Below are 23,723 nucleotides of genomic sequence, written 5' to 3'. Positions count from 1 at the left end.
ATGACTGTAGTAAAATTGAGGAATATGACCAGTGAAGACAAGTAATATGCTGCCATTTGGAAATCATTTTAATTCCCTGCACAATGACCCGTAGGCCCATGACTCACTCTAGTCGGTGATTTCTGAAATCACAAACTGTGAAAGACACATGCCTTACACCCATATGCTCAACATGCCTCTCCACTGCTTTAAAACGTAGTGATTTCATTTCATCAGTGCTTTGAAAAGCATCGCCGCTGCCAAAATTATGATCTCCCGAGGAGATGATATATAACCTATAACTCAAGCCTAGAAAGTGAAGGCTACTCTCTGTGGGCCTAGTTATTCACAAGGCATTTCATTTGGCCTGCATTTCATGGTCATTTGAACAGACTCTCCATTTTTTCCCCTCGTTCTTGCTGGCAAAAGCTTTTGTTGTACACCCCACCCCGCACCCGCACTATTGAAAGCAAAAGCCTGGCATCATTTGAAGCCAAAGTGTGCTACCAAGCTAATAAAAAGAATCAAGGTCTTTCAAACAATTGCCTTTCAGTGTGTGTGTGTGTGTGTGTGTGTGTGTGTGTGTGTGTGTGTGTGTGCGTGTGTGTGTGTGTGAAAGAAAGGGAAAGAGAAACATAAGAACGGGTATTTAAAAAAACAAAAAACAATCATGAACGTACAAGGTGTTCATTTAGGCCTTTCGCCTACTCTCACAATTCTATTTGTGATTATTCTTCAATTACAGAGTAATTTATTTTTATCTGTTTTGTTTCTCTGATTCTAAAAGCAGTTTTGTGACCGAGTGTAGTTTTTGCTGTATTATCTATTGGTTTTGTTTTTCGTGTTTCTCATATCTCGCTCTGCTGATGGGGTCATCTGTGATGCATTTAATTATTGTTCCCACGATAAATCTAGCATCACATGCCAGATGTTTCCTGCGGAGAGATGGCATCAAAACCAGGACAGAGACAAAAAATTCTGACGCACACTTTCCCGACATTTCCCAAATCGCTCTTTAATTTTGTATTGTGCACAAACAATGTTGTGTGCACATGCTCAGTGGAACTCGGGCACACAGATATGCACCTAAAAGTGCACGTAAACATGAATGCACACTGCAGTGAAACGTCTGACTGACAGCTGCCTGTGTCGTGATGTCCAGTGAGTGAGAGGACCAGACAGCTTATATAAGCCTGATGATCCCGTAATATTTTCCCTCGTATTCCACCTGATCAAAGCCGAGGCTTCTCATTAAGCCAAAACACTTATTTCCGTTTTCTTTCCATGTGTTCGGTGCTCACATTCAGGCACTGTACCTCAAGAGTTTAATTATGAATGTGGCAGGGGAGAGGAGAAGCGTTTTGTAATTGACAGGGTCTGGAAATACATATCGCAACCTTGAGGAAATAAATTGACAGATGTGAGAGAGGATCATGTGTTGGGCGTAAGCAGTTTAGGGTAACCCGCTCTCTGAATGAAGACATCTGGTGGGACAGTGAGGGTGTAGACTGTAAAAAAGAAAAAGATATAAACAGTTTATTAAGCCTCATATTATGCTTGAGGTCTGAGAGACCCACAAGGCCCTTTAATATCTCAAAAACATACTTAATATATAAGTACCGGGTTCATATGTTTTGACTTTGTCTAATCTTATGAGACTGATTATAAACAAAAATTCAACTCAATAATCTTAAAAGGTAAAAAAAATATTTCATTGTGTGTTTGGAGTCTCAGACATTATAAAATAATAAATAATAATAATTCAATAAGTTTTATTTTTTACAGAGAGTTATTTATATAATTTACATCATATATATATATAATATATCTCATATATAAGGCATGTATATAGCTTGTTAAAATAGAGCTTCAACCAACTGGGAGAAATTTACTAAAAGAATTTTGATGAAAAATAAGAGGTTAATTTCAAAATTACTATTACTTTTACACTCACATTATTATGACTGGGTATCATCTCGATAATGATTTCCCAATTCAATTCATAAGCTCTCAATCTGATTAGTTTCCGATTTTTTTTTAAATAATAATATTATTATCTTGCATATGACAAATTCTCTGTCAGCTATTCTGTAGATTATGCAGGAAACATTCTAACTTGGGACATTACAAATAATAGTAATTTAAAAATAATAATAATAACAGAACACAATTTACATAGTTTTCATTTGCTATATTATTTAATCTTAAAATCATAATTAATTCAGATATAAACTTTAAAGGGTGTAAAAAGTTTGTCTTTTTGATTAATTCATTAAAAAGTCTAAAAAGAGTCATTTGTTCATGTAGCTTTTAATTTACCATTGAATCCCAGACTGTAAATCTGAATAAAATAAAATATAATGCCTTTTGCAGTTGGGCGTTCGATTCAGAAAACACTTGCATAAAGTAAAATCGATCTTAGGATTTTGAGAATCAATTTCAAGTTTGTTCAAATAAAGAACCCAAACTTAAAAATAGAAAAATCATACATGAGATCTAAAATGAGGTGAGTCCTCTAAATGTTTGTGTGTGTGTTGGGAAAAAAAATTATGACTGCATAATAATAAGATCTCTTCATTTCTATGAATATTGCCAAGCCTATTTCACCGTCAGAAATCACTTGGTCTCAAACCTGTTCTAATCATAGGAGAGAATGTTAAATTAGAAGTAAAGCTGACATGAGAACAACAACAATAACAACAACATCTGTCAATATAGCAGGGAGGCCTCATAGGTTCCCTAGAGCTAAGGAAAAGGGGTGCAAATGAGTGCTGTTCCAGAGGGAACCCTCCAATCGGGAGCTCGCGCAACTTATTAATGCAAACATCTTGTCTCACGCAGTGTTTTAAATGTCACAGTCAATTTAAAGCAGGAGTGAGAGGCAGAATTAATTTCATCCGTATGCCTTACCAAGACCCCTGAGCCAAACCCCCATATATGCAGACATATCTGTCTCCACTAAACGACAGGAGACAGCTGACGTGTTCGGCAGTACAACGCTCCTGTACAGACAGTAATGGCTCGGGCTGAGACAGGTTTCTCGATACCGCCTCATTCGCCCTAACGAAACCCCTCACCCACAAGCAGCACTGATCAATTCTGCTTGTACTTTCCTTCAAAATTGCTACCAGGCCTAACCGTATTTGAGGTTGTGTGAGGAAATTGACTTTTGCGGTGCTGTTTTCTTGGGTGGAAGAGGACAGACGGACCTCACCTGTGGTTCTGGGCCACTGGTGCATACTGTGGATAATGGCACAATGTGCATGACTGTAACAATGGGATTAGACAGGTGAGACCATGAGCCAACAGAAGGAAGTGTGATAATTCTCTCTCTCTCTCGCTAACTTTCACTCTGTCTCCAGCTATGGTTCGTCCTCTCTCTCTCACACACACCTTTCCTTTGCATGTAGGTCAGTGTCTCTTCTTCAGGAATTTGATATGTCCTGGGTAATGGATTATGGCTTAAACTGGGCCACAATTATCCAGCAAAGTGTGCCAGTACCTTCAATTCGATATGTTGGTCAATCCATTCCATTTCCTGTATGATTGTGTGTTTTGTATCCAGTATATGCATTTTACCTCTGTTTAGTAAGTGTACTCGGTCAGAACTACAGTTTATTATAGTAAACATTATTTTCCCCTGTAATCAGTAACAACATAATCACCTAGACACAGTTCTGTAGTCTATAGCAGCATGGGCCTCACTAAAACCCCATTCACGGTGCCAGTGTCTTTCTGGCTGCGTGTCACCAGCCGCTGTACTAGTTGGTCACTTGTAGGCATTCTTAATATGGGTTGCCCTAGAAACAGTTATGAATGTCAAACACAATAAGTTGTCATGAATGCAATACAGGATCTCAAGCATGTTTTTTCATGTATCCGTTTTCTTTATTATTTTATATTAAATTTATATTAAACAGGATCATGTGAGCTTTCTTGTCTTCACTCCTATTGGTAGTCATTGCATCAACTCTGCCTTTGCATAAATGGAAATTTGTTTTGTTGCTGGATCCATCCACATCTAGTTCTCAAGGCTCACTGTTTACTCATGTCACTGAATCTCGCCAACTGTCATTGATAGTTGATGAGTCTAGGTCACTTTGTCATTGCAAATGGCTGTTTTATTTGAATATGAATTGGTTTATGAATTTATTAATATACACTACCATTCAAATGTTTGGTGTCTGTACAATTTTTTGAAAGAAGTATCTTATGCTCACCTAGGCTGCATTTTATTTAATCAAAAATACAGTAAAAAACAGTAATATTGTCAAATATTATTACAATTTAAAATAGCTGCTTTCTATTTTAATATATTTAAAAATGTAATTTATTCACGTGGTGAAATTATTCTAATGTACTGATTCGGTGCTCAGGAAACAGTTGTACTGCGAAATATTTTTGTGGGAAAAAAACAGTATTTATTTGCAATTGAAATATTGTGCCATTATTGTAAATAATTGTAATATTTCTAGCGTTATAACTGTCTTTACTGTCACTTTTGATCAATATGGTCAATAAATGTATTAAGTACTTGACCTGACCCCAAACTAATAACATGGAAAAATGCTTTCATATTATTTGTATTATTTTCACAACAATATGATTAATTTATCTCCAATTAAGGCTCCCAGTGTCACCTCATTAAGTAACTAGATGAATGTGTCACCTTTCCTTGTTGGTTGTTGTTCAGACAGCTGTTATTCATGCAACAGTGGCAAGAGCTAGTTTCAGAAATGAAGCCACTATGGTGACTGTAATCCTAGAAGAAACGTGAGAGAAGAAAAAATCCAATCAACACACCATTTAGCACTTAACTCTTCAGTGGTTTATCAACGTTTCATCAGAATTATCAGCCTTTTACCAAGTCTGATATGACAGCAGATTTGTGTTGGGGGTGTCATTGTATAGCTCCACAAATGACGAGCAGATAAGTGAAGGTTGGGGGGACATGTTCTCTGCGACCGTGTGTCAGAACCTGCATTGTGTGCAGCTTTATCAGCCACAATGTGATCCCTCTGGCAAGAGAAGACACACAATCACTGTGTACTGACAGTTCAATTTCACACTTCATTATTGGGCTGCAGAGTGGTTGGAGTCACTCAGAGAACTAGCATTGTTTTGCTTCAGTTCTGTGATGCTGTTCATTTTTCTCTCTAAATTGATCTGGAACACAATATTATCCACAAGGCTTTGAAGAATAAATTCCAAAAATAGAGAGCCTGCGCTTTTATTTACGGTATATGCTCTGACTGTACACCTCTGGTGTAGGTGAGGTAGTGGGGCCTGGTTCTGTATGCTTCACTAACAAGGCACGAGCTAATATGTTATATGTGTCAATAGTTATTGACAAGGTATACAAAAAAAGGCAAAACTCATTTAAATAAGGTTCTTCAAAGGCCGTATTGCTAGAATACAGTAGTAGATTTACTCAGGTTGCCATTTACTCAGGTTGCCGTCTTTGAAATACCGATACATTGTGAGGCCAACACACATTTTATTTCACTATTTGTTTTACAGTAATGGTATAGTACATATAGTGCAGAGCTGCTATCAGTGGGGGACAACAGTCCTGTGATGAGGGCCTCCCATAAGAGGACAGGAGTTTCCCAACCAGCTATGTTTTTTGTGAAAAAATAGATTGTATACAATGTATTTTCATGGCAAGTTAATAATGTAATATATTATTAGGTGTGTGTGTGTGTGTGTGTGTGTGTGTGTGTGTGTGTGTGTGTGTGTGTGTGTGTGTGTGTGTGTGTGTGTGTGTGTGTGTGTGTGTGTGTGTGTGTGTGTGTGTGTGTGTGTGTGTGTGTGTGTGTACGTACGTACGTATACATGTCATACATACACATAATATTACTATTTCTGCAATAATTAATGAGAATATGTGAGTATTTTATTCAATAAAAGCACTACTTTCTAGTTTTGAACAGAAAGAAAAAATGAATCTGCATGTTGTTTTTGTGAGGGGAAAACCAGTATTTGTTACAGATATATTTTAACTTACTGTAGTAAATAAAAAGCAAATTATTTAATCAAAAGCAATTATTTAATTATTTTGTCTTTTCACACAGTAATGTTTTTCTTTTTTCTTTTTCATCCATGAACATATTTATCTGCCATTTTATTTTAGGAAGGGGGTCCATTGCAAGAATATCATTATATTTTGGGGCACTTGGCACCAAAAAGTTTGACAACCCCTCTCATTGAGTCCAGACAGGAGGCCCACCCATAAACATTTCATCCCGGGCTCAGTGAATTTTATCAGTGGCCATACATAGTTTATATTTCCGTGAACTCACTGCTTTCCAAAATACTTTTTGTTGTTATTGTAATGAAAAAATGTAACACTATGCTAATGCTAATATAAAGATACTGCTACGATTACCTCCACTAATACTTTTAGACTGACTCCTTTTTCACCGAACAAGATAAACATTTTGTTAGTTTTACTGGGCAACTGATGTAAAATATTGACCATAAAATTAACATCAGTAAAGTTTCTCTCCTGACAAACAGCTTCCTAAGAGATGTGCTTGATTAAAGTGCACTCTCATTGAACCTTCTTTTTGAAGTTCCTTGAAAGTGCCGACTCCATTTCCAGTGCTGTTGGTGATTGGCCAGCGAACCCAGCTTAGATCTACCAAGACCAGCTAAAGCAAACTTGCTGCACTGAATACTTTGACAGAAAAAAATCAGACGAATTGCTTCAAAAATCTGCTGCTGGGTATTTGCATCCATCAGTTAAGGGTTTATCTGAGTTAAGGTTTATTTGGTACAAGTGTATAATTATAATCCGAGCTAAAAGCATAAATTACATTTAACATTCGTGGATGATCTGGGTGCTTTGCTAGTATATAATGCTAAAATAGCTTCTTCTTTTTTTTTTTTTTTTGGCCAAGATGGCTAATGGTTAGGAGAGTTACTCTTTAAACCATACCAAACAGCAGTTAAATTTAGCTCAGGATTCATTTAGATAGGGGAGAACCCCCTGTAGCCCTAACTGTGTTTCATCTTTCCCATTTTAGGGCCCCATTGTTCAGCCATCAAGTGAAGATAAGTGAAACAATGCTAATCACCTGTCAGAGAACAAAAGTACACAGACATCAGAACGCCACTACTGATAATGGTGGACATCAGACACAGAGTGTCCTCACCCAGCCTGTCTCCCGGCCTCCATATCTACACGTGTGCAGGTGGAGGGAAACAAGAGGATCTTTCTCTGGCTTTTCCTAAACCACATAACAGCAGATTAATCAGCCTGTCTCATCATGATAAACAGGACAAAAGTTCCAGTTTCGAGGTAACATCAAGAAATAGAGAGTACAAACTGTTGTCCATTGCATTTAATATTATGTAAAGCACATTCGGTTGGAACCAGAAAACTTTTGAGCTCTTGAGCAGTAAATGAACATGTATAGGCATTTTTAAACATAAAACATGGACAAAATATATTGTAAAACTATACCAAATTATGTAATGAATTATTCATCTTTTTTAATTCACACACACAGTATGATTTAATGTTACATGTTATGAATTAATGTTAGATATTACAAAATGGTATTAAGAAATCAAACCTCTGATGTCTTCAATTTTTAATGCTACATGTCTTTTTTTTTCATCTTCGGCAGTTTTCTGCTATCTTTTGAATTTAGTGAAAGCTCTACATCTCACAATCCCCTCTCGCCTTATTTTAGACCCTGAAGCCTTTACAACAGAGAGATGAATGAGTGATTGTCTGCACTGTGGTAACTGGCCCTAAACTAGTGCTCATTTTTTAAGATGGCTGGTTCAGCATTGCTGTTCACACTCTCACTAATGAGCAGAGTTGCACATAATGTGGACTTGTATTTTCTGTGCATGATTTTGGAGGGAAATCTTCAGGAAGTATTTAAATAAGATCTGTTAATAGCTCAGAGTATTAGATATTTTTTGCTAGCTGAAAGCATAATCAAATTAGCCAAAATATTTCATAAACAAACAGGGATGTGTAGAACGTTTTGAATGCTGGTGTTCCAAATTTAAAGAGATTTCTGTGGAGTTCCTCACACTCAGATTCCTGCAGGCCTGCTAATGAGGTACCAATCAAAGGAGAAATCCTTCAAACAGAATTCAACCTATGAATAAAGTAAAATCAGACCATAAGATGACATTCAAATTATTTTAATTTCAGTGCAGAGTTCCTTAAATTGAGCTCGCCGGTCAACTGAAGTTGCTGGTCTTTTATTTAATGATGTTTTGAGTATTAACATCTAATCCAAACCACAGGTGTCATGTCATGATTGGCGAGTAATTATATAGACTAAATGTACATTTTAATTTAAACTGAATATAACCCTATATTACACCACCATTCAAAAGTTTGGGGTCAGTAAAATATAGTAGAAAGTAATACTTTTATTCAGCAAGGATGAATTAAATTAATCAAGAATGAGAGTAAAGACATGTAATGTTACAAAAGATGGCTATCTTCTTATCTTCTATCTCTGTTCTTTTGAACTTTTTATTCATCAAAGAATCCTGGAAAAAAAATGTGTCTTGGTTTCTACAACAGTATTAAGCAGCACAACTGTTTTCAACATTGATAATAAGAAGAAATGTTTATTGAGCAGCAAATCAGCACATTAGAAGAATAAAAAAATATAGATTGCTAAAATGTATTTTAAAATATATTTACTTAAGTATATTTTTGGTGCATTCTTGTATTATTTCCTAACATATTTTTTGGGAAATATTTACATATTTTCAATCTGAATATATTCATTTTGTCCGTAATATATACAGTATATTATACATTTCTGCTGTATGGGTTATGATGCGAAATAAAGGAGAATTTTGTTTGGGAAAACAAAATATTGGCACAGAAGACTAAATCACTTAGCTTGGAGAGCAAATCGCTCTTTGACAAAATCCTCCTTCAGTAGAGCAATCTGTGGCAAATACAGTTCAAGGAATGGAAATTCAATGAATTAGCTTGACCTACTGTTGATCTTAAGAGATTTCACCTAACATTTTATTAATGCTCGTCTTTGTACAACTTTAATGTGTTTTAGATATGAGGAATGTGCTACAAATTGCATGGACCAGTGTGGTTAGTTTGTATGAAAGCATTAGCCTACTGCTGAAGGTCTAGTTGGAGGAAGCTGTTGAAATGCTGTGGCAAAAGAATTGCAGGGTCGAGTGCACTCTCCAACCAGAGGGTGCACCAAAGTTAATTACCGTAGACTGAAGTTATTTTGTGTTCCCTGTGGGATTTTCTCAGTGCAAAAAAAAATACAAAAATAAAATAAAGCAGTAACTTGCGAATTCATGCCATTTCCTGGAGCCCTTTACCTCGTATTAAAAGGAACAATGTCCAGGGAATGTTCCCATAGGTTTTCAGCAGGTTCTACTCCTGCTTATTGTAGCCCTGTCATTTTATTATTATACGTGAACAGTATTTTTGACTAATCCTCTCATTGTGTTCTGTTCTGTCAAGACAAAGGTTCTGTAGGTCATCACCTTTTGGCTCTTTTTAAACCTAAGACCTAGTCCTTAGCATTTCGAAAAAGCAGATTCTGGGGCACTTAAAGAAAAAAGAGGATTACGTCCATTGGCTTTGTAAAGCACCAACACCTGAAAAGGCCTGTAAACGGGCCAGACTCTGGCTAAAGATTTTTTCATTTTTTGCCTTGTTAATTTGAAGATGGATTTAAACATACCTCTTGGATTAATCGACTGAACAGTCTCTAAAGCTTTATAAAATGCCAAGTGCTTAAGGGTAGTCTTCAGACAGCCGGAACCGCACAAGTGTGAAAAGTGATTTTCCTGAGGGACGGAACGGAAATATCCTTATTTGCATTTAGAGAATGCATCAACTTTATGAAATGTTTAGCAACTGTGAAGCAGCGCTTGTGTTGATGTCACAGCACAATTTGGCTTTTAATAGGGCCAGAGGCTTAAGCACGGCATTACATCTTTCCTTCCTCTTGAAATTGTCACTCCGTAATCCCTTGGCAAAGAGTAATGCAGCTAGATTAGTGGGCCAACCCCAGATTTCTGAGCGATCGTCAGAGGACCCACAAAGAGATCGCTGGACCATCTAGCTCACAGTATATACGTCACTCTCTGTTTGTTCACTTGAAATATACAGACTGTATATACGTGATCTGATGAAGACGGGGGCTGTGAAATGTGTTGATTATTAAAGCACAAAACACTTAGGGATTTAATAACAGTGAACAGGCTCTGTCCATCTGGGCCAGCGAGGGGGGGCTGATTAATCCGAAGCTCTGTGCAGTATGAGGGATATTAAGAATGGACAGTTGAAAAAGGACCTGTCTAAATAGAATGAAAGCAGAGAGAACTGTTTCTATATCGCACCAAATGGCTTACGGCTCCAAATATGATTGATTTGATTGCCTTCGCCCTTCAAATAGTAATTTCCCCAACCCACATGAGATGCCTTTTCAGAATATAAACAAGATTAGATTAGCTCAACACCTCAGCAGAAAATCTCATTCAAAATACAAACGTAATCGCCTGTTAATTCGCTTTTCAACCGCTTTTATCATCTGTCAGCATCTTTATCAGTGTATAAACAATGGGAAGAGGTAACTGATGCTAATGTTTCATACAAATCAAACATATTATCAAATAAACAATGAGAAACATTTTGACTGTCATCAACACTGTCTTGGCTGTTAATCGTAATTAGAACTGATTATATATTCAGTTGTGAAAAATATACAATGTGAACTTGTGTTTTATTGTTACTCTAAAAAACATTTTTTTACAGCACTTATCAATCATGGTTAATATTTATTTCAAATAAACTATTTTTAACTCTTTCCCCACCAGTGTTATTTGAAAAAAGTTGCCAGCCACCGCCAGAATTTTTAATTAATTTTACAAAGGTTTCATGGCCTCCAGAATATTTTCTTTCATGAATATCAAAAAAACTGTTTGATTCTAGCTTCATGCATTCCTTTTATATCAACACTTGAATGTGGGTAAATTTAATAAAAAAAAAAATAATAAAAAAAAGAATAACATTTTTTGAAAATCATCTTTTTTTTTCTTTGTCAAAGACTACATCTAGGTCGGATTCAGAATGATGATCAAAACACTACATGGGGTAGATCGAGTCCATCAACACCCCCAAAGCTTGACATTTCATTCTTAACAATATAGGCAGTTTTGATTTATATGCTGTTTAACTCTTTCCTCACCATTGACGGAAATTTCATGCTCTCTATTTTCGCTGTTATACGGTAATAGGGGGCGCTATTACACATCTTCTGAAAGAGTACTGAATCTCCTGATCAAAACACAGGTGAAGAATAAGCAAAAACATGTGATATGTAAGCAGATGCATATGCAAAATAAGGTGATCATCAATATTAAAGGAGTTATCTTAAATCTTAAAATATTGTAAATGTTTTAATTGTTTTTGTATGGTATTACATATCTTTTATTGATTTGTTTTTGTAATTTATTTAGTTTCTTCATGTTTGTTTATAATACATTTAACTTATTTTATATACCTTATAATATTAAAAATGCATTATTTAGAAGTTAACATTAAGTTGTAATGCTGTAACAATATTGTTCATTGTTAGTTTTTTATACCTAATACATTGTCAATGAATTGTGTTATTGCAAAGTTACCCTATTTTTTTGGTCGTTTTTATTTGAAAACACCCACCCACACACACCCACACACACACACACACACGTACTTGTATGTCCTTCTTGAACTGTTTAGGCCAGTGTTTGTCTCTTTCACTCTCGTTTCCCCATGAGAGTAGCCCTATAAATGCAACATGACAAAGTCTATTGAGAAGCACGTCTAATAAATGTTTCCCCCTGCTGTAGTGATGTTGCCTTGGGTCTTTGGGATCTGCTCTCTTGCTGAGGGTGGAAATCACATTCCAGTGGTGGAGACGGGTCAACCCCTGTGATTTGCCATGCTCAGCAAGAGCACTCGGGACTACTTTCTTAGGCCTCAAATGACTCACATTTGGATCCTCAGGGAATAGAAACTTTACAGTTCCTCTCTTAAACACACCAGCCTTACAGGACATGCAAATAAGATGCCCTTGAAGTTTCCACATTCATTAAAAGAAATTCAGACATTTGCAATCGGAAACATGAAGATACGAAGACTCGGATGTGACAAGAAGTCATCACCATAATTATGTATGTTATACAAAACGCTGCTTGCTCGGTGCATTTCCCCCCCCCCCACCCCCACTTTGAAATGTTGACGGCATTGCATGACATATCTGGGCTGCTTATTATTTTACATTGCACCCATTGCTCCTTGACTCTGTCTTGGGTGGTATAAGGTATAAGCCTGAGCCAATATGCTGTTACTGATTTAAAGCGGATTATCGTTTGCTGTCCTAAGCCTCAGTGAAATCCTTTAAAATATTCATATTGGCAGACCTGGATTAGAAAACGAAACAAGACTTTTTTTTTTTTACCCATGTAGATTGGTTATATATATATATATATATATATATATATATATATATATATATATATATATATATATATATATATATATAACCAATCTACATGGGTAAAAAAAAAAAAAAGTCTTGTTTCGTTTTCTAATGCAATATTTACTTATTGTTTGGATGAAACTCAGCTTCTTTACAATCCCCACATGATATTTTCATAGTTAATGAGTGATGGAGTGTGTGTTGTAGCAATGCTAGATTAGAAAACACTTAATGCAACATAAACATCTGCTGAGTGATTGGCTGTTTACATAGGGCATGTGCTATCCATCCGTCCTCCGTCAACACATTCATACACATCTTCACATTACAGCCGTAATCTCTGTTAGCATGAGACTGGAGACAGCAATATTGAGAATTTTCAGTATTAGGCCGGTTTATTGGATTCAAAACCATTTGTATTATTAGTAGTCTATTTGTGTACATGACAAATATTTTCTTTAATTCACATGCACATACAGAATTAAGTGTATGACTGAATATATGCACTTTTTCCCCATTTTTCCCATTTTTATACACACAAGCATTTATAGATTCATTCACGCTGACTTGAGCAAGACTTTCTGCTTTGTCAGCAGTCAAGTGGAATGTGCATCAGCCATGTCAAAGAATACATTTAGGTCATGTCAGGATTTCATCAGTTAGAATTCAGCTGGTGTGTAAACGCATGCCATTTCCAGAGTCTAGCATCATGCCTGTAAGCGCACTTGTCACATTCCTGGTAACTCAAATTTTTGGTACTGTTTCGGTCATTCTTTTTTCAATTTTTCAAGTCAATTTTTAGAATGTCTTCTGATGTTGTGAAATGTCTCAGGGTCTTGTGAGCAAAGCAATGAAAAAATTCACATCATTCAAGTCTGTTTCTAAATGCTGAGTCATAAATCTGCTTAAACAATAACTTTATTCTGTGCCCCCACCAACAGACCCACTAATGAGGCATCATCAGGCCTAGAGGAATTCTCATTGTGTTGAGGAGTTGTTGGAGTCAACAGGAAGGGGGCTGACTTTGTTAAAGTGTGACCAGGTTTCATGGGGTGTCTGACTGATGACTGAACATGGTATGTGGTTTTTTGACTTTAGGGCTTGACTTTACGTTATCAAAGCAAGTCAGTTCACAAGTTCTATCTAATCATTTGTAGATACAAATTGTACAACACGGTTTATAGGAATTAAACAGATATTTATTTATATTCTTAGAAGCAATTAATCTCTAGTTTCATATTTGTCAAACATGACCGTTCCTATGCAACTGGGACTCCTCTCTGTAAAAGAAAGGCAGCTTTATTTCATGACTCTTTTATGCTTTGTGAAAAAAAGTGTGATATAATGAAGACAAAATCTTTTCAAAATTAATTTGCTAAATGTTTCCTATATTATATGGAGATATACTTTGCATGTTGACTGCAATCTTTTTTTCTACTTACTATTACAGTAGTGTTGGATGTACATACTATGTATAAATATTTTATAGTACATGCTATATATTGTATATATAAAACTGTAAGAAATACATATATACATATATATATATATATATATATATATATATATATATATATATATCTTACAGTTTTATATATACATAATTATATAATATATATTATAATATATAATATATATAATTATATATCATTTTTTACAGTTTTACTGTTAATAGAATAAAATAGTTTTGATTAATCTCATGATTTCGGAAATTGAATATCAGATTAGAAAATGTGTGACTTTGACAGCCCTAAAAATACATTTTTGGCCCCTGGACCCAAGTTTGAAAAAGTCTAGTTGACAGCAACAAACAAGCTTGTACACACTTAACTGTATAAATGTGCCCATAACTTTATATCAGGGTTTCTCAAACTAGGTCCTGGAGGGCCACTGTCCTGCACAGATTAGCTCCAACCCTGATCAAACACACCTAGCTGTGAGTTTCTAGTGATCCTGAAGACACTGATTAGCTTGCTCAGGTGTGTTTGATCAGGGTTGGAGCTAAACTGTGCAGGACAGTGGCCCTCCAGGACCGAGTTTGAGAAACCCTGCTTTATAAAATGTTGTAATGGTTGTAAACCATTTGTTTTTGTTGTTTTTTCGAATGTTCAGCTAGTGCCCCCAAGTCTTTTGAGTTTGTAACCCCTTATCTAATGTCCGTAATGGAGCGCTCAAACTCCAAGTTTCCTCCCGAGACTACATAATTTAATATTCAGTAGAGATACTACAAAATAGAGGATGCCGGAGAACAATTGTCAGTGAAGTGAGCTGAGCAGCTGCTTCTTACTGGACTGGACTAGATAAACATGCTTCTCACAAACTTTCATTTAGAGCTCAGTTAAATGCAAGAAGGCCAAGAACATCACATAATAGTTAGATGTAAATAAAAGAATCCTTCTCATAAAGACAGCCTGATGCATTTCCTTTATTGAGGAGACTAACTGTGCAGCTGCTTCTGTAACCAGAGATCATACATCAGTAACTATTTTATCACAAGTCAGAAAAGTGCTAAAACATCATAGTGCAAAAGAAGTCAGCTGGGGTCTTCTGGGGGTTTGATTCTCAGCAAAAAAAGTATATGGATGGTAAAACTTCAATGTAAAATGGCAGGCTTCATGCCCACAACTGCTTCACGGGGTCAACAGATTTATGACACCACCAAGTCAGAGTCTTTGAAAAATGAACTAAAAAGCTTGTTCTCCATCTCACATAACATGTTTTTGAAGACTTAAAGGGATAGTTCACTAAGAAAGAAAAAAAATAATAATAAAATTCCTGTACTCACCCTCATGTTGTTCCAAACCCATATGACTGTCTTTGTTCAGTGGAACACAAAAGGAGATGTAAGAATGACAGCCTCAGTCACCATTCACTTTCATTATAGCCATAGAGAAAAAGAAAAAAAAAAAAAAAAAAAGAAAAAGAAAAAAGGATGAAAGTGAATGATGACTAAGGCTGCCAGTCCCTAATATTCTGCCTAACATCTCTTTTTGAGCTCTTCAGAAAATAAGTCAGGTTTAAAATAACATTTTAATGTTTTTTTTGTTGTTGTTGTTGTTGTTGTTTTTTTTAAGAAATATCTATTTTAAAAGGCAGGTAACCGCAATGAACTTTCAGATTTTTTTTTCAGAAATACAAATAATTTTTACTCTACGACCAAAAAAAATAAAAAAAATAAAATAAAATAGATTCATGATAAACTGAATTAAAGTAGAGGTAATAGCAGCTAGTGACCCAAATCTCCAAGCAGACGAGACGATATCAAATAATGCAGGCTTAATTTCCAAACTACTTTCGCATCCCTTAATGTTCATGATCCCTCTCAGTCACCGCGCTATGTGACAGCCAATCAGCGGCTCTGTCGCTTAGACCGCACGAGAGAGAGAGAGAGAGAGAGAGAGAGAGAGAGAGAGAGAGAGAGAGAGAGAGAGAGAGAGAGAGAGAGAGAGAGAGAGAGAGAGAGAGAGAGAGAGAGAGAGATGCTTCGCACAGTGGAGGGGACACAGGCAGTCCTGACTCAGTCCACACAGTAGTGTCTTCACAGCGCTCAGAGGATACACATCGAAACCAGGACTACTGTCGACTCCTCAGCACTGAGGTGAGTGGAGGAAATTAACTGTAGCCTACTTACCTCATTTTGCGTTTAATGTAACGGCTCTGCATTTAACATTTAACGTGTGACCTCAACAGTTAGATCTTAGCTTATGCCGTAGACTGACTTTCATGGATGCGCGTGTATGATGATGATGGCTGTCAAAATATGCCGGGATACTTTTTTTTTTTTTTTTTTGCAAACTACTAAGCTACTTTTAAGTGATTTGTATCGCAGCGTGATACGTATCATAGCATCAACATATTTTTACTATATTATTTCCTGGTCATTGTATTTCCAATTTTCTGTTTTTAGTTTTACACGCCCAGATATAATACTGCACGCGATAGTTGTTGTCAGGGCCCGAACACCCAGGTGCGAGGACCCTCTTGGAACTGCTGTTTATTTACTCTTGTTTTATTTAAATGCGCAACTTAATATTTTAATGCAAAATGTTAATATGATTTCTTGAGGAAAGTTCGGACTATTGTAGTTGTAGCTACAACCTACTGTAAAAATGTTGTCATGTTTGTTTCCATCTATCCATTTAACTTGTCAAAATAATAACTTTTTCATTTTTTTTTTTTAATGGTTTCAACTTGATTTTCTTAACAAGTAATTAAATTCAAAGTGGGGAAAGGTGCAATGAATGTATCACTGCATATTGTGACCTGATGGTTTTACTTAACAATTTAGCTATTAAACTGAATTTTTTTCAGTTTTAGTGGTTTGACATTTTGTACAGTTTATTCACTGTCCATCTGTTGTGTGGCATGGCAGAAAGTAATGTCATTGGTTATTTTATTTTATTTTTTCAGAGGTGATAACAACCAAACAATAAGTGTATTTATTGTATTTATTTGTAAACCTGTTCCAGCATTGTATTTCAGTGTCAGGTCTGTTAAAACTGAGTTGTTTTTTTTATTTTATTTTTTATTGTGATTACCAGATCTGAAAAAGTCATATATATATATATATATATATATATATATATATATATATATATATATATGCTAGACATTACGCTTTGTGAGTACAATCTCTATAAAATTATTTTAAAATCCTCATCCAGTAATTATGAATGACTGAAAAATTAATGGAGAAGTCATGGGAATTCAATGATCAAAAGGTGTGGGAACATGTTCAGACTATAGTACTGTTCAAGGCCTTTTATGTCAGGCACCTGTAGATTTTTGGGTGGATTGATTAAAGTTGTTCTATATCATGTAAATTATTCATAAATTCTTCAGATTTTATTCTAAGGAAGAACCACAGTAGTTGCAAAAAATGTCTAAAATGTGTCAGTTTTTTTTTTTTTTTTGCCAATGTTATTATTTAGTTGTATTTGTACAAAAATATATTAATATTTATACTTTCCAGTCATTGCGGCAATGCAGTTTTTAATCCACTAAATTGCTGGATTTGACACACTGTAAAAAATCTTAGTCTGGCAAATACTGGTTGAACAACTGTGGTCTTCAGAAGATGTGGTTGCTTCTAAGGTGTTCTACTCATACATTGGTTGGATTTTAGGCCATAGTGTACGTAATAAACAGCAGACCTGGTTATTTATGACAATTTTAATGTTAAGAATATTTTTGAGAAATAATAAGGCAACTGCTATGGGTTTATTCAAGTTGATGTTAGTTAATAGCATACTGAATGCAACGATATGCAAGTTTAAGTTCAGTTCTCCTTTATTTTATTTTTTTAATGTTAAACATAGGTCTTTTAAGAGATAATGGAAAGCCTACAACATCCAACAGCTTTTTAAAATACAAACGTATAATTTGAATATTATCATATTGAGAAATATATCACCTAATAATCAAAAGGTTAGAAAATGCTTGCAATTCTGTTTGGGTTCAGATATAGATTGCCAAATTGTACATAGATAGATAAGGCCATATGACCTTTGACTTGCTGAAATTCTTTGACAACAAGCCACATTACAACTGGATGGAGAATCAAGTGCATATTAGTTGTTGTTTTTATCATGGCCATTTTAATTAACAGTCTGTCTGAGAGGTTATTTATTAATTAAAAAACACAAAACAATAAAAGCATTTTAATGGCAATTGTCATAGCTGTCATGCTACATTCAAACAAACAGATTTTAAAATATGATGTTCTAACAAACAATAGAATTTCTTTTTTGATCAAAAGTTTCACACTTTGACAGTCTTAATAGTTTGAGAGTTTTGCGTTCTCAGATTGTGAGGAAGCCTGTATGCAAATGTTTCAGTAGTCTCTGTATGATAATTAGATCAGAGCTATCTGTCACCTGACATGACAATGGCCCAGTAAAAGCTGTGTTTGCTCGCAGGAGATGAAGCAGGATAACATTGATTAGCACATGCACATGATTCATTTCACCCAAGAGTGATTTATGAACCTCCATCATGCTTTTACCTCAATAATGGAATACCACATAAATACCTACAAAATTATACTTTCAGACAATTGAACTAAAAAAAAAAAAACTATTCTCAAGAAAAGCATGACTTGGAGTTTAAGCCTATTTTTCCAAGGAATGGGTAATTTGCTGTTCTTATGTGTAGAACACTTCCAAAATCAATAGAACAGTGTTTATCTACAGCCGCTTTAGTCCAATACGAGGCGATTGATTTTCTTTACCAATTCATCGTCCGCTATCTGTTTTCAGTTTCCTGGCTTGTTGTTCTTGTTGTTTGCTAATTTGAACGGATGGGAACGGAGGGCCTGGCGACTGAAACCGTGTCTCAAGTGAATCTTTAAATGGGCTCGCAAAGGAAAATATTCTTCAACATTTTTGTCTATGATAATAAGTTTGCATCTTCCAGCAGGGTGTTGTTATTTTCTTTCATCCACATATCCCTATAGGAAATTGGGATATGAGAGCTCTGGACGTCCTCCATAGATACTCAACACATCAGTCAGTGTGTAAGATGACAGGGCAGATCACAGAGAGTGCGAGTTGGAGGGAATTTTGAGGGAAAAAATAGCATTGATGATGAAAAACAAACTTGAAACAGAATTTGCTATGCACAATGAATATTTCTGCCATTCATGCTGGTGCTTAAGAATAAATAAGGATCGCTTGCTTTCTTTGTGCTGAGTGCAGTGTGTAATAAGAATGCAGATGACAGAGACACCATGCTGGCGGTCCAGCGTTGATGTAAGATGATTTATTCGGTCAGCGCGTGACTGCTCTGAATGTGACCCCATCTTAATCACAGTGACCCTGGTGAATTAGCTAAACTTCAGTTCTGAATCTTCTGAGTGTGTGTACTGTGTACGGTTAATCAGAAGGGTGGGGCACTTTTTGAATTAAACGTTTGCGGTGCCTATGTATCCTTCAGTCATCAACGTTAAGATTTAGAGATGGTTGCTTTGATAAAGCGTTATTAGTAGTTCAGCACAAATTTGATTTTGCGAGTCTGGAGATCCTTTAATCGTAAATCCTCCTCAAAGTTTTTTATTTGTGTTTGAAGTTTCATGTTGATTCATGTTCGCAGTGACTTGCTCTGCTCGGCTGTCTCTGCTGATGCAATCTGCTCTGGCTGGTACATGTCGAAGCGGAGTTCTCCACCCATGTATGCAGAGAAACATGAGTCCGCTATATACATTTTTTATAGTCATACAAGACATCCCTAACTGTCTCCATATGTTCACCATTTTACACTAGGAGGGAACAAGTCCCATGTGCATGGAAATTTGCGTGTGGCTAATCATCTGGTGGTGGCTGGTGTTTGAAATTCAGCCCCATTGAACTCTATAGTGCTCACTGTGTGGCGATATACAGTATCTCCTTCAGCATAGCTTGTAACACAGTCTAGATTTGCATAACTGAGAAGCTTCCCCCCTTTGGAAGTTGAAACTGTGTCCACAAAATGTGGCGGCACCTAATTACTCACCAGAGCTGAGTTGTCAAGAATGGGCTATCTGCGCAGGCAGCATCCAATCATGTAGTCCACTTTCAGGCACAATAATAGGCCTAATGTCATTAATGTTCTTTTCAGTTGTCATGGTTCTTTCAATTGATTGCTTTCTCTTATTACGCGCGAGTCAGTCCAAAATGAGGCAGAATGTATTACAGCTCTCCAATTTTCAAACCTGCCCTGGACATGTGTGAAATGAATTACACCAGCACCGAAAATGTCCATTCTGTTGAGGAATCACAGTTGTCTCAAACCTAGATTGGTCAGACAATCTAGCCTGGATATTTTCTGCCGGTGACATCTCACACCGAAACTGCAATACTGATATATTTACCCTTGGAAAAACAAACTGTCATACAAGCAGCATGGCCCAAAAGCAAATAGTTATTAACTGGAAGACGACACAGTCAGAGTGTGGTCACAGAAAGGGCACATGCAGGCCTCAAGAGCAAAGAGCAAGAAATACAAGCTACATACAGAGTACTGTATGGCTGATGTATTTAATGGCAAATGAGGTACAATCTGTTATTGGAAGAATACAATTTTTTTTTTTTTTTTTTTTTTTTTAAGAAGTAGGTATGCACAAATATCTGTGTCCCTAATCAGTGAAAGGAGTGGATTGACAATTCCTTTTCTTGTATTCAATAATGAATTGGAAATCATAGTCTAAAAAAAAAAAATTCTGGTATTTGTGTAATATTTACAGGTAATATCTGTATTTGGTATCAGAGAGGTGACTGAGGGTCTGATCCATTTTAGTAATACAGTGCTTGCTCATTTAGCTCGGCTTCCAGATAATAAATATGTATTTGCTTTGCATTCAATTAATTTGATGATAGAACCAAATTAGCCAAGATTCATAACAGCTGTACAAGACAACTATGTCTAAGGTCCTGCTGAGTGTTGATGCTGGCTTTTGCTGATGAAACTGCAAACTCTTCTTTTGAAGATTGCATCTTCTGACTCCTGGTCTTCCTTCATCATATCTGGGTCTGTAGCAGCAGTAAAATCCCCTACATCAGTTATCGGCTAATTGTTTTTTTTTTTGTTTTTTAATTATGAGCTTATCAGTTACTTTTAAATTTGTTGTTAAATTGTGCATGATATTTAATTGTGCATCTCCTATTTTTTATACATTACCTTTGGTCACTTGAAGTAGTCTTTAACAAATCTGTAAATGTATTGTATATAAAAAAAATGATATTCATTGTAATACACAATATTAATGAATTAACTTAAATTATATATATATATATATATATATTCATTTAGACAAAAACTATTGTAGAATTTTTATATCCAATATGTATTGTTTATTGTTCCGTAACATAAAAAGTAATCGGCTTATCAGTTTGTTTTTAATTGGTTGATATTGGATTTGTGCATACTAATTTCTCGTATTTCTTCATTTAGATAACCTTTGCACTCACTTAAAGTTAACCTTTAAAATTACTGTTAAATGTAATATTTAGCATTTCTCAAAATGTATATCCATTTTTCATATTAATTATAATATACAATATTAATATATTCACTTGTAGCACCTAGCAATAAAACAATTATTATTTTTATTTTTTTTACTTATGTATATTGTAGCATTTTAATATCAGCCATTTATTGTTTATTGTCCATACTAGCATAAAAATCTTATTTTATAAGGCTTATCGTAACAGTTGACAAATCCAGGGCCGCCAGAGTACAGCTTTTCCACCGTTACATAGCTTGGTCCAAAGAAAGAAAGTATAAAAGAAAAGAAGTCAGTTTAATCAACAGCCTTTAACCTTTGCTCTCTGCTTGCCGTCGGCATATATGGTGGCTTTTAATTCAAAGAGTTTTCCAGTTGCCAATCACTGGGTTCATTTATTTGTGGTCACAGAGCATTGAGATTTTCAATTGTATTGTTGCGTTTGTTAATGTCAATAAATGTCATTATTGATTATTTCTGTTGATATATATTTTTTTCTTTCCTTGTCGTGTGGGGCCTGAACTATATCAACAAAGATGCAGAATCAAATGTCAGAGTATGTTGTGATTGCAATCACGATGACTTCTTGTGACCTTTTGAAATGGAAGCATTGTTACCTTGATTGTAAAAATCCTGTCTTTGAAACTTCTTTCCTCAAAGCAAGAGTAAAAGGCATAAAACAACACAATGAATTACGACCTAGTCAGGAACGGTTCCATTTAGATACCTTCATGAAAATCATAGCCATAAATTGAAACACAGTCTGGGGGTTAAACAACCACGTCTCATTCTGTCTGAAACACAAGTCTCTTGTGTTTACCGAGGTAAAGGTGCCACACTTACAAGATGTTGTGAGTCTGAGGATGAGTTAATGGCATTGTCAAGTTGTAAAAGGGCCTTCAGGGTAGAACACACAATAAATATAAACTATGATCCGAGAAAGAGTCTGTTTGACTTTGACAGCCTCTGCAAAAACTCCATTAGCACCATGTTTGTGATCTGCGTATTTGTCAGTCATGGAAGTGACAAGTAAACAAGCACGCATGTAAACGCGCACGCACAAAACAACCAGACGCGGATACATTTGCATTGCAATGGGAGCTGCATTCCAGGGCTGAATCACAATGCTGAAGGGAGGCTTCTGTCTCGTAGGCTCCCGCGGAGTTCGTTACACACGCCGTAAAACTGCTGTTCCCACGGCTTCTCCTTTGCCTTATGAGGGGAACCCTAAACAAACACCCCACTATGCTGTTATGGGATTACAGGGAAACCTTTCCAGCTCCACTGTAAACGCCAGGGCCACACTGACACAAAGGTCAACAGGTGTTTTGTGCAATCTATTTGAACAGTCTGCACGAATTGACAAAGGAAGGACAAGCTGCAGTCTATCACGCGACGCTCTCGTGAGCAAATGAATGTTATGCGGCTAAATGGGGATTTTAGGTGCATTCGATTTTAGCAGGTTTGGCTAAATTGCTTTAATTCAGCACACAGGACGGTCTGCTCCAGGCAATTTGTGCAGCAAAAACACACGCTTTAACCGTCTTTATGGCCGACCAGGAAAAGCAGATTCTAAGTCAGTGGCACAACATTGCTTCCAGATCACATTATGGCCTCTCTCGTTACGTAATTAAGAGGACCCATCTGGTACGGGCAGCGCTCCCTGACACTAATTGTGTTGGTGTGCACATGGCCATCCCATTGAGCAAAAAAAGACCTCCAACATATGAATCCATTATCTCCTACTGTTCAGATTAGGGTGCACATGTTTCCAGGGAGATTATGGTGGAGGCTCGGGGGACGCTTGTGTCTTGTAGGGTCGAGACTTGAGGATTAAGTCTATGGTGTGGTAGCCCTGTTGGTTAAGCACTTCCAACAATCTAGTCACATGCCGGGAGTATGTTACAATATGCTGTTATATCAAGTGACTTCTTTTATGTGTGTGTAGACTAGAGATAATCGGTTTAGGACGATATTCATACATTTCATACTTTTTATGAATATGTTAGGGGGTTCTTTAAATTCCCCCTGTGGTGAAAATCAAGCTGTTAATGTGGTGTTTTAAAATGCTTTAAGACAAACCATGTGCAAATGCATAAGTCAACACCAATGCTGAGTATTTTCTCTTTAAAACTGCAGTGATCTAAAGACAGTCTCAAAAACGCGTTTTGAAATCGCTGGTGTTTCTGACGTCACAAACTACCTTGTAACCAATCACATCAGCGTGTGATCGTCAACGAGTGGATGTCTGAGCTGGCATGAGTGGAGGCCTGGCT

The 23,723-nt window shown here is 36.2% G+C and overlaps 1 protein-coding gene and 1 long non-coding RNA gene across 2 annotated transcripts in view; one reads left to right on the top strand and one right to left on the bottom strand.

The window, feature by feature from the left end:
* Nucleotides 1-1,012: 1,012 nt before the first annotated feature.
* Nucleotides 1,013-15,341, bottom strand: LOC307162012. Its single transcript, XR_013821840.1, has 4 exons — nucleotides 15,256-15,341; nucleotides 4,649-4,741; nucleotides 3,645-3,779; nucleotides 1,013-1,487 (listed from the first exon to the last, which is right to left on the bottom strand). It is a non-coding gene; the product is annotated as an uncharacterized lncRNA (long non-coding RNA).
* A 617-nt stretch (nucleotides 15,342-15,958) lies between these two features.
* cdh6 (cadherin 6) overlaps nucleotides 15,959-23,723 on the top strand; it is a 29,570-nt gene continuing 21,805 nt past the window's right edge. The window contains exon 1 of the mRNA XM_079875476.1: nucleotides 15,959-16,068. The gene's annotated coding sequence lies outside the window, so the exon portion shown is untranslated. The remainder of the gene's footprint in view (nucleotides 16,069-23,723) is intronic.

Source organism: Squalius cephalus (genome assembly GCF_949319135.1).
Source record: "Squalius cephalus genome assembly, chromosome: 7".
In the NCBI taxonomy this organism is placed as follows: domain Eukaryota; kingdom Metazoa; phylum Chordata; class Actinopteri; order Cypriniformes; family Leuciscidae; genus Squalius; species Squalius cephalus.
Note: the sequence above shows the minus strand (reverse complement) of the source record. Positions and strands in the feature narration are given on the sequence as shown.